The following is a 12395-nucleotide window of genomic DNA, read 5'->3' on the forward strand; positions in this document are numbered from 1 at the left end:
ATTGGGCAAAAGTCACGAATTTCTCTAAAGAAAACTTACAGATGGGCAACAGACACATGGAAAGATGTTCATCACTTATCATCAGGGAAATACAAATCAAAACTGCAATATCACCTCATACCTGTCAGAATAGCTAAAGTCAACAGCATAAAAACAACAGGTGTTTTTGGAGAAAAAGGAGCACTCATTCACTGTTGGTGGGAATGCAGTCTGGTGTAGCCACTGTGGAAAACAGTATTTTTTTGTGGAGATTCCTCAAAAAGTTAAAAATAGAACTACCCTAAGATCCAGCAATTGACTCCTGGGTATTTACCCAAAGAATACAAAAACACTAATCCAAAGGGATACAGCACCTCTAGATTTACAGCATCATTATTTACAATAGCCAAGATATGGAAGCAGCCAAAGTGCTCACCAACTGATGATTGGATAAAGGAGATGTAACACATATATAATGGAATCATACATGTGTTATGTATGTAATATACATAATATACACATGTGTATGTATATATATACATGTGTATGTATATTCATACATATACACATATTCAGTCATAAAAAAGAATGAAATCTTGCCATTTACAATGACATGGATGGAATTGGAGAGTATAATGCTAAGCTAAATTAAGTCAGTCAGTGAAAGACAAAATTCTACATGATTTCACTCATATGTGGAACTTAAGAAACAAAACAAACAGGAAAAAGGGTGGAAAAAGTGAGAGAGACAGACAAATAAAGAAACAGACTCAATTATAGAGAAGAAAATGGTTACCAGAGAGGAGAGGATTGGGAATGGGTTAAATAGGTGATGGGGATTAAGTAGAACCCTGTCATGATGAGCATTGCATGGTTTATGGAAGTGTTGAATCACTATACTGTACACCTGAAACAAATATAATACTGTATATTAATAACTGGAATTAAAATAAAAACTAAAAGAAGAAAATATTTGAGCGCCTGGTATGGGTTGATGTGATCCCATTCAAAATTTCACTCATATGTGGAATTTGATAAACACAACAGATGAACAGGGGAAGGGAAGGAAAAATAAGATAAAAACAGGGATGGAGGCAAACCGTAAGAGACTCTTAAATACAGAGAACTGAGGGTTGCTGGAGGAGAGGTGGGTGGGGGGATGGGTTAAATGGGTGATGGGAATTAAGGAGGGCACTTTTCAGGACGAGAACTGGATGTCATATGTATGAGATGAATCACTGGGTTCTACTCCTGAAGCCAAGACTATACTGTATGTTAACTAACGTGAATTTAAAAAATAAATAGAATTTTTTAAAAAAACAAAACAATAAAATATATGATCATCCAAGTCAAGTAAGCCATCAGTACTGCTGGGCAATTACTCCATATGTTCCAGGTCCCTTCACTCTCTGTTTCTGCTAGACAATGCTTATAAGCTCTTCTCTCTGCTGAAACCCTAGCACCTTCTACCCTAAGTGCTCTCTTCAAGTTGATGTTTCCTACTTCACTTAGAAATTAGAATCAGTCAGGGGCGCCTGGGTGGCTCAGTCAGTTCAGAGTCCAACTCTTGGTTTCGACTCTGGTCACGATCTCAAGGTTCAGTGGTTTAAGCTCCAAACAGTGCAGCGCCTGCTTGGGATTCTATCTCTCTTCCTCTCTCTTTGTGCCCCTCTCTTTCTCTCTCTCTCTCTCTCTCTCTCTCTCTCTCTCTCTCTCTGTCAAAATAAATAAATATACTTTTAAAAAAGAAATTGGAATCGGTCAAAAGACCTCTGCAGATTCCACCACAGCATCTACCCACCTAGCAGACCTATATTTCACCTTCTGACCTATTACCATAGGAGAACTATCCACACTCCTACACAAAATCAACCTCTCAACTTGTACATTTGATCCCAACCCCTCTTATGTACTCACAAACATTACTGGAATTCTCTTCTGTTCAAAAGCTTCATTTCTTTATTTGCTACTGGGGATAATTCTCTTCAGCATACAATCATGATGTTACATGGTTACATGATGTTACAACCATAATAAAAAACTTAACAGGACCCTCCTTCCTCTTTTAAATATTTACCTATTGCCCTGTGCCTCTTTGTAGCAAAACTCTTCAGAACAGTTGTCTCTACTCTGTGTCCAGTTTCTCTGCTTGCATTCTTTTCTCAGATTCTTTCCAAGGAGCTATTTGCCCCTAACACTTCACTATAACTACTTTGGTCAAGATCTCTACTGACTCATACAGCTAAATTCAAAGGTCAATTTTCAGCTCCAATCTGACCTAACCTATCAGCAGTATTTGACACAATCAGTAACTCCATCTTCCTCAGTACTCATGCTTTACTTGGCTTCCAGGACACCCAACACCCTCTTGTGCTTTCCTTCTGTAACATTGGTGACTCCTCAGTTTTCTGTGCAGGACCGTCATCTCCATAACCTCCCATGTTGGAGTGTCCCAGGGCTCACTCCTGGGTCCTATTCTCCATCAACCTTCACTCTCTAAAAATCACATCTATTCTCGTGGCTTTAAATACCTGTTTGCTGATGATCCCCAGTTTTATAACTCCAGCCCAGATCCCCCTCCCAAATTCTAGAGTTCCATATCCAACTGCCTACTATTAAATATCTCAAACTCAGCATATCCCAAATGAGACACTTGATCTTTTCCCCTCAAACCTGTTTAAAGAGCAAAACCCTTGAAGTAATCCTTGCTAGCCTCCCCCTCTTTTTCTTAATATAATTCAGTCTATCAGAAATTCCTATTGCCTCTACCTTAAAACATAGCCCAAAGCCAACTGCTTTTCACTTTCCATCTGTTACCACTCTGCTTCAAGGTACTACTGTCATCTTTATCCCAGATTACTACACTCACCTTCTTCTAAATAGTCTCTTTGTTTCTATGCTTACCTTGTCCCCTTTATAGTCTATTCTCAACACAGCAGCTAAAGGGATCATGTCATTCTTCTGCTCAAAACTGTCCAGGAACTGCTAATCTCGGAGTAAAAGCCCCAAACTTTAAAATAACCTGAAAGGCCTTTGTGTTCTTCCCATTAGCTACCTCTGATTTTAACTCCCATGACATCCTCCTATGCTCATAGCACTCAAGCACTGGCCTCCTTTCTGTTTCCTGAGCACTCCAGGCATGCTTCCACCCTGAATCTTTATCAGAAAGCTCCTTCTTTCCAAAAGGTGCTTTGGTCCCATAAATCCACTTGCCTGACCCTCTCACCTCTTTCAAGTCTCGATCAAATGTTTCCAGCTCTGTCAGGCCTACACTGACAGCTCTTTGTAATATTGGAACTGCCCTATCCCCAGATAAACACTAGATCCTTCCCCCTCTGCTCTACTTTTTTTTCTTGTGCACTTATCATCTTTGAACGTTCTATACAGTTTACTCCTTTGAACATTCTATACAATTTACTTCTTTTGTTTATTATTTTATGTTTTGTCTCCTTTCATTAAACAATAAACCCCAAGACTGTAAAGAAGTTTTGTTCACTGACAATGCAACCTTACACCCCCACAAAGGAAGTCCTTGCCCTGGGGCCCTCACCGTAGAGAATCTTGCTTCCTCCAGTTATGAGCATTAGTCACCCCCAGAACCCTCTTTCTAGACCACATTCCAGGACAGGGATCCCAGAACTCCCTGCCTGAACAGCCTTTGCAGGCCTCTTACAGAGGCACATTCATCTACAGTGAGACAGCATCTTCAGTGTGAGCAATGCGCAGGCCCTAGTGGTGGCCTAAGGGAGGTTGCCCGCAGGGTTGTATGGATGCAGAATGTGTCAGCTACAGTGTCCAAAGATGTGCAGAAGGCAGCCACAGCAGATCAAGGCAGGGAAAAAAAGTGGGGCATACAGAGGGCTCCGGAGGGGAGCCAGCCCTTTTCAGGCTACTGTAATCTGACAACAATCGTCAAGAAGTCCAAGAATTCTAAATTAAAACCTACCTTTCCAGGTGTTTATGAAGGTGCATTTGTCGCAATAGGAGAACAAAGCATCTTATTTTTAACAGCTTGTTAATTTTATTCATAACTTTTAAGTGTAAGCACATGGTATGCAGTTTTTATGGACTGAATCATGTCCCCCCAAAATTCACATGTTGAATTTCTAACCCCCACCTCAGAATGTGACTTTATTTGGAATAGGGCCATTGCAGATATATGAGTTAAGATGAGGTCACACTAGAGTAGGGTAGGCCCCTAATCCAATATGACAGGTGTCTGTATAAAAGAGGGAAATTTAGACATAGACTCATACACAGAAACACCACATGAACACGAAGGTAGAGACTGGGATGATGCATCTACAAACCAAGGAACACCGAAGATTGCCAGCAAACTCCCCAAAGCTAGGAGAGAGGCATAGAACAGATTGTCAAAAGGAACCCACCCTGCTGACCTCTTAACTTCAGATTTCTAGTCCCCAGAACTGTGAGACAAAAAATAACAAAAAAACAAAAAACAAAAAAAGCTGTTGTTTAAGTCACTCATTTTCTGGTACTTTGTTACAACAGCCCTAGCTAACTAATACATTGGGTCTTCATTTGTTTTTCTGTTTCAGCTCCACAAATACCTGGTGCATAGTTGATGCCAAGTTAGTATTTGTGAATTAATGCCTAAATAAATGACTGGATGACACCAGTAAACAAGAAAAGCAAGGTCTCTAATATTAATTTTCATTCATATAATGTTTTAAAGTTCCTTTATTTTTTTTTTACAAATGTACTTTATTTGTTCCCTACAAGAAGTCTAATGAGATGGGGAAGGAAGGATGATTATATCTTTAGAGGGTAATAACATTCAAATGTCTCATTGTAGCATAATCTTTCCATTCAAATGAAATTTTAAATGGAATGTTTGTGCATGTGTGTGTATGTGAGAGAGTGACAGACACAGAGAGGTAATTTTAATGTATATTTATTATGAGGGGGTGCAGAGAGTGGGGGACAGAGAATCTGAAGTGGGCTCAGCACTGACAGCAGAGAGCCCAATGCAAGGCTTGAACTCACAAACCATGAGATCATGATCCAAGCCGAAGTCCGACGCTCAACCAAATGAGCCACTTAGGTGCCCCACAGACAGGTATTTTTAAGGTAAGTGGACGTGAGGGACCTGAAGCATTGGACAATTGGCCACCCCTCAACCCCCCTCAAACTGTCCATTCTGATCTTAAAAATTCCTGAGAAACTTCCACAGAAAAGGAAGACATGTCAAAAAAACACAGGCTAAAAGAAACTGAGGATCACAGGTACAACATGGCTACCTATAACAATTAAGTGGCCGTGGTAGCAGAGACCCACTTCCAGCAAACTTAGCTCAAGGTCAGGACTTGATTCCCAGAGGGAATGGATTATTGAGAAGGTCCCACTATTTACATATTATCCAGGCCCAAAGGAATGACTTGATAGCATATGGGAGAAATGTTAGTGACTAAAGCAGTTGCTCAGCGATTTCAGGTCTTACATTGCAACACAACTGTCACAGATGAAGATATATTTTATTTCCTAGCACAGGAGCTTGTATGCTCTGAAAACATTTTAGTTGAACTGATTAAATCTAATGAAAGCTTTTTCTTTAGAAAGAATGCTGGGGCCTACATAGCATAAACACAGGAGTTTCAGTGGACCAAGACACCCTGCTTAGACTTTGGGCTTTGGTAAGTGTGGGCCATGTGAATTTATTAATCTTGGTAGTTTGCAACGGCTTATATTGCACCACATGATGGGTTTTTATCATTAAAGGGATGTAGCATTAAACCTTAGGCATTCATGAATACAGGCCACAGAAGATTTAGTCCCTGGAACAAAATAGACTATAAGGAAAGACAACCTTTTTTATTTTCTTGAATAAGCTTTTCTAAGCGTTAGGTGATAAAAGAACATCAGCTGTTTTCTTTAATGGATTTCTTAGCCATATCTCTAACTACTAGGCCAGAAATTTGAACAGTGGCTGGATTGAAAATGCACTACAAATTTTAGTGGAATTGTAGCTTAAAAATCTTATCTCCAGACACGAATATGCTTGCCTACTATCTCAGCTTCCCCAAATTGTATTCTGTGTGTGTGTGTGTGTGTGTGTGTGTGTGTGTGTGTGTAGTGCCCTTAGGGTGGCCGAGCAATGGAAGAGATAATACCAAACTTAAATTCATGAGGCACACTCATTAGACCTCCATGACTTCAAAAATACAGTCTCCAGTAGGCCCTGCATCTGATAATTGAAGAAAGTCTAGTTATTAGAGCTCAGAGGTTCAAACCATGGCTGTAATCATAAAAGGGATGTCGATTTTATTAATATTTAAATCAAAAGGACTAGGACTCTTTTTATAAAGAGAAAATGCTCTCTTCCTAGGCTGAGGTCAAAAAATAACTGAGTGAGATTATTAAATGCCCCAAAATTGAGAAAGCCATTTAAAGGTCTGTGCCTGACAGCCTTTGGCTCTGAGATTCTGATTTACCCCAGGATCCAGGAAGAAACTGAAGTAGATTCAACAGGTGCCTTATTTCTTACCATCAAAACAAGGGTAATAGAAGAAGGAAAATAAAATAGAAGTTGTCAAACTGAGAAGTAATGAGAAAGACATTTCCTTAAAAAAAATATTGGGTCTTAAGGCATAGGCTGGGCAGATATGAAGGAGAAATGAGATGCTAAGAGCCGGGAGAGAGAACTACAAAGTTAAAAAAGTGATAATGCTCAAGTCTAACTTCTCTGAAGGAAGGTGATGGAGAAGGGCAATATATTTCAGTTGTTACCAGTTCAGAAAGGAAGACTGGTACCTAAAAAAATCAATCAGATAAAAAAGAGGAAATGCCTTGGCGAGCAGATATAATGACATCCTAGAGAGAACTAAGTTCAGAAATTTTTAAAAAGATCCCTCTTAAAGCAGCAACATTTTGTAAGAACCAGCAAACCATCCCTTAAAAACTAGGACAGAGCAATAAAGTGGTTAAGGAAATCTGGTCAGATTTGAGAGGGAAACCCCAGGAAGAGAGAGGTAAATGACTCCAAGAATTATTGTGTGACATTCAGAGGAATAGAATTATTGCCAAAGGGGGTGGCATATTTGGAGAACATATTTGGAAAATTTATGGAAAGAAAAAGAAAGGAAAATCAAGCAAAGGGAAAACTTACTAAAAGGAAGCCAGACAAGATGATTACAGGTTAAGACTTGACCTAGAATAGATGTTGGTCTAATAGAAGTTGAGTAGGTGGGACTCTCCTACTCCAGAGGGTCAAGACAGTCAAGACTTGAAAGTGTTGTGTGACAAACGTGGAAACTCACCGACTTCATCTTTGTCAAGGCAAAGCTCTGAGAGTAGAAAGTTAGAAAAACAAATGTCTGGGCCAGAGAGCAAAGAAAAAGGAAAAAAGGCACTCAGATCCAAGAAACAACATTGTGCCCATGTGAGCTAGAGAAGTAAAGAAGCCAAAATAAGAAGTTGAATACAAAGTTGCAAAACCAGCTGTAACTATCTGAGAAGCATAAGAATATGGAAATAATAAAAGGAAAAAAATATTAAAGATTTTAAATGTAGGAAATTCTGTTCAACACTTGTAAAATTTAAACCTGAGAAAACAAAGTGTTTTCAAGATCAGGTGGCAAAAGCATTAATCATCACTATTGACTTCTATTGTTCACAAACATCAACCACAGCTTCAGGGAAAGGATCTACCACCAGGAATCCTTCAGCTGAAACAAAGAAACAAACGTGGTGATGGGGGTGAAGATATTCCCCCACAAGATTGCCATGGGGCAACTCAGTGGTAGGATGTTGAAAAGCACTTACTATTGGATTTAGGCTTGTGTTAGATGGTTTGTGGAGGGTGAAGATATTCCCTAGGACAAGGAGCCAACTTGAAGAGCTCCCAATGACCAAGGCTGGGAGAAGTAGGACAATTAGCGTTAGATCGTATCCCAAAGTATAAAATAGTTATGCATGAGTCCATATTGGTAAGAATAACAACATGAATAAATAAATGGGGAAAAAGACACAAATATCCCATAAAGAATTCCAAAGAATTTATGCAGATATCCTGCCTTCTAGAAAATGAAACAGAACTACCCATTCTTTAGCTGTGGGTTGCACATAGTAACTTCCTCTGAAAGAATATGATACAGAAAGAGGGTGGGGATGGGTAATAGCTTTACAGTGGAGACACCTGACAAACACCAACTCAATCAGGTAATGTAGGTCAATCTCAACAGTGAAAAATCATGTTGATGGTATGTACCTTTGATAAGATTTGATGAAAATTACCTCTGAGGTCTTCCTTCCAAAAACTCACAGTCTCAGTCTAACCACGAGAAAAAAAAAAAACATCAGTCAAACCCAATTGACAGACATTTCACCAAATACTTGACTAGTAATTCTCAAAACTGTCAAGTTCATCAAAAACAAAAAATGTCTGAGAAACTGTCACAGCCAAGAGGAGGCTCAGAAGACATGACTTGTAATGTTATGTGTATCCTAGATGGGATCCTGGAACAGAAAAATTGACATTACGTAAAAGCTAAGGAAATTTGAGTAAAGTATGGACTTTTGTTAATAATAGCGTATCAATATTGGCTCATTAATTGTAACAAATATAATACATTAATATAAGATGTTAATAATATTGGTGGAGAGTGACATCAGCAAAAAATGATGGAGTAGGAAACTCCAAAGGTCCATCTACACACACACACACGCACACACACACACACACACGCACACACACACGCACACACACAAAAGGATGCTTATATATGCTAACTAATTTGGATGTAAGTTTTAAAAAATAAAATTAAAATAAAAAGGATGCTTAAACAAGAGAAGACAAGTGAATTTTGGTAAAGTTTTGTGACACTTTAAATTACCCTGGCCTCATACCCCACTCCCCAGCTTAATAGCACCAATAAAGACAACAGCCCACATTCCTAATATAGGTTCCTAATACAGAAGGAAGCAAAACAAACCTTATTCTAAAAGAATTGTGGTTGTTTTGATCTGTCTGGTGCTCCCTGAAGGATCAGCTCAAAGGGTTTGTCTTTATTTCACCTACCTCAGAACTCTCCCAGTGCTGAGGTGGCTGCCCAGGGAAAATTTGTTGAAAATATTCAAGAGCAAATGTATTCATTAGCACTGCTGCTGGGGACAAGGGATAACAGTTGGGAAAACAATAGACTGAAATGTATGGGAAGAAAGGCTATGGAATGTGATGATTTGGGAAACAAGGGCGTTGAAAAGCTTTCACATGTCCCTGAGAATCTATAAGACCACACACATGCCCAGGGCAGGAGCATGTTCAGATTAAGACCTGTCAAGGCACAAATCTCTCATCCCTGGCTGACCTCCAGGCTCTAGGCAACAAGAAATGAAGACTACGGCAAAGCTACAAGCTTCCTGGCTGAGTGTTGAAGGCATCCCCCAACATATATACAGAGCCTATATACAAAGACTAGAATGATTTTTAAATTAAAAAAAAAATCTTTTTCCAGTATTCTGAAGAAATAGAACAGGGACTTCAGTGAGCATACACAATAAAGTATATAAACTACTAAACAATAGTTCAGAAAATTCAGAGCAGTGAATTCAGAAAATTCACTAAACAGCTACTGTCACAAGAAGCAGCAACAAACCCCAAAGAAAGGGAAAATATGATTTCCAGAATTGTCACATTACAATATTTAAGATGTCCAATCCTCAGCAAAAAATTATAATGCATGCAAATAAACAAGAAAGTGTGTGCTATACATAGGAAAAAAAGAAATTAATAGAAATTGTCCCTGAGAAATCCTCATCACTAGAATTAGTAGAGACTTTATTTAAATATTCTCAAAAAGCTAAAGGAAATCACATACAAAGAACTAAAGCAAACCATAAGAATGATACCTCACCAAATAGAGAAGATCAATAAAGAGATAATACAAAACAGACAGCTGGGAATGGGCAGAGTTTGGCTTGTTTTTAAAAATTCTTAAGACATTTTTGCCTTTGCCTAAGTTTCTTTCTTAGTCAACCTCCTTGTTCACTAATTCCTGTATTGACAAAGGGGGGAAAATTAACATTTGTTGAAGGCCTGTATACGGTTACAAGGCACTCGACCCTAAGTACATGATTTAATCTTCACAAAACTCAGTACACTAAGCAATGGTATCTCCATTAAAACAAAACAAAATCTCAAAAAAAGTTAAGAAATATTTTTGAACCCAGTAGTCAAACCCAGTCCTGGCTTGAATTCAAAGTCCATGCAATTTCTACCACACCAGCTCTGCCTGAAGACGAAGGGCTAGCCACAGCTTTACCAGACTTTTTCTAGGAAATAGCACAAGGTAGGGAGGTGGGTAGGGAGCTGGGAGCACTTTGGATCCTGAGGAGGAATAGGAATGATGCGAAAAATCTTAATTTTTTTATGTTTTACTTTTATTTATATTTGAGAGAAAGAAACAGAGCACAAGTAGGGGAGGGGCAGAGAGAAAAGAGAGACACAGAATCTGAAGCAGGCTCCAGGCTCTGAGCTGTCAGCACAGAGCCCAACAAGAGGCTCAAACTCACGAACTGCGAGATCATGACCTGAGCCCAAATCAGACACTCAACCAACTGAGCCACCCAGGTACCCCAATGGGAAAAGTTTTATCCAGGGTTTACCTTCAGGAAATAATAGCTAAAAGATAATCAGATTTCTGAGGTCAACAAAATTAATATCCATTTAGCATCTTCTACTGATAATTATGCTAACAAAAATGAAAACACCTGTCTCTCATTCTCAAGCTATATTATCAGAAACTTCTCCCCTCCACCTTCTCATTATCCTAACCTCCTGTGTCTCTCAGGGACTAGTGGGTAGTGGCATTTAAGAGAACAACAGCAACCATAACTTCAGTAATGTTCTCTGTAGAATATCACATTAGAGATGTTATTTCTTAAAAAGAAACACACATAAAATTTTTACATAATAGGTTTCTATTCACCAAGAAGATTCCCACTGATAATTCCTTAGAAAGTTGGAGAATCTAAGAATACATCTTTGCCATTTTACCAGTTTACCAGTTTACTAAGCTCCTATTGAGGTGATTTAAATAAAGAATATTTTTGAGAGGAAAACCTTGTTCATCTATTGGAAACCAACTGGAACTCAACCTACATACATAGAGCATCATAATTACTCAGGCAATAGATGGACTGAGAGCATCACTAGCAGTCCAAGCATTTGCTACCACTGGAGCACTGGGGCTGCAGCCCTACAGACCCCTACCTTCTTCGAGGACCTCATGAGTGCTGGCCCACCATCTTCTGACACACTGAAGACAGGACCTACATCCTGGGGAAGCCCACTGATGTTAGTGTAATTCACCTCCTTTCTGTGAGGCTCTTCTCACTACAGGTTAACTCACCACCAGCCCCACAAGAAGATTTGTCACTCTCTGGATAGAAGTGCTCAAACCCCAAAGCTATGCCTGCTGCCCAGGGATGCTGCCTGGTGACATGTAGGGCCTGATGCCCATCCACTCATCAGAACACACGAGTGCAGATCACCCAGCGAAAAATTATGATTGATCTTTTTAGATTTTCTGTTACAAATGAGAACAGAGACAATCATTTGACATATGAGAAAAATAATAATAGAGAAGCTCCAGGGGAGTAATCAGAGTAACTTCTCTCGTTGAAGAAAGGTAATGAAAACAAGGACAAGAGTGACAATAGCTACTATGTATATGGTGTTCATGTTTCAGGCACTGTTTCAAATTCTTTATACACATTTGTTAATTTAATCCTTGTAACAATGATTATTGTCTTGAGGCCCCTGATGTGAAAACTAAAAAACAAAAAAAAAAAGTTGAGTCATTTGTCCAAGGTCCCACAGCTAATAGGGAATAGAGGCTAGAAACCTAGGAAATCAAGTGCCAGAGGTTATAGCCAGTGATTGCCCTTATACTTATAGCCTTATAGCTATTATCCTTATAGCCATTTTTGTTCATCCTTATTATCTGTCACGCACAGTAGTAAATATTTTAGATATATTATTTGATTTAATCTTTAAAACAAATCTGTTTAGTTGGAATTATTATCCTCAATTTCTAAAAATCTAACTCATAATAGGGGGCAGAATGGGCAAAATAGGGGAAGGGAGTTAAAAGGCACAAACTTCTAGCTATAAAATAAATAAGAGAATATTGCTAATTCAGTGTTCTTTTCACATTAGCACTGAACAATTTTAAATATGCTCTTCCATAATGCCTCAGATCACCTATGTTTATATTGTCAATCACCTGTTCTTTTAAATGAGCTCTTTTACCTGATCAAATCAGTTAAGAAACTTTCACTTGGGAAAATCACTTAAAACCACAGATTTTTATCTATCTATCATCTATATATCTATATATAATATATATAAATTATAAATATGTAAAGTATATATAATATGTAATATATATTATATA

This window comes from Leopardus geoffroyi, chromosome B4 (assembly GCF_018350155.1).
Source record: "Leopardus geoffroyi isolate Oge1 chromosome B4, O.geoffroyi_Oge1_pat1.0, whole genome shotgun sequence".
Lineage (NCBI taxonomy): Eukaryota > Metazoa > Chordata > Mammalia > Carnivora > Felidae > Leopardus > Leopardus geoffroyi.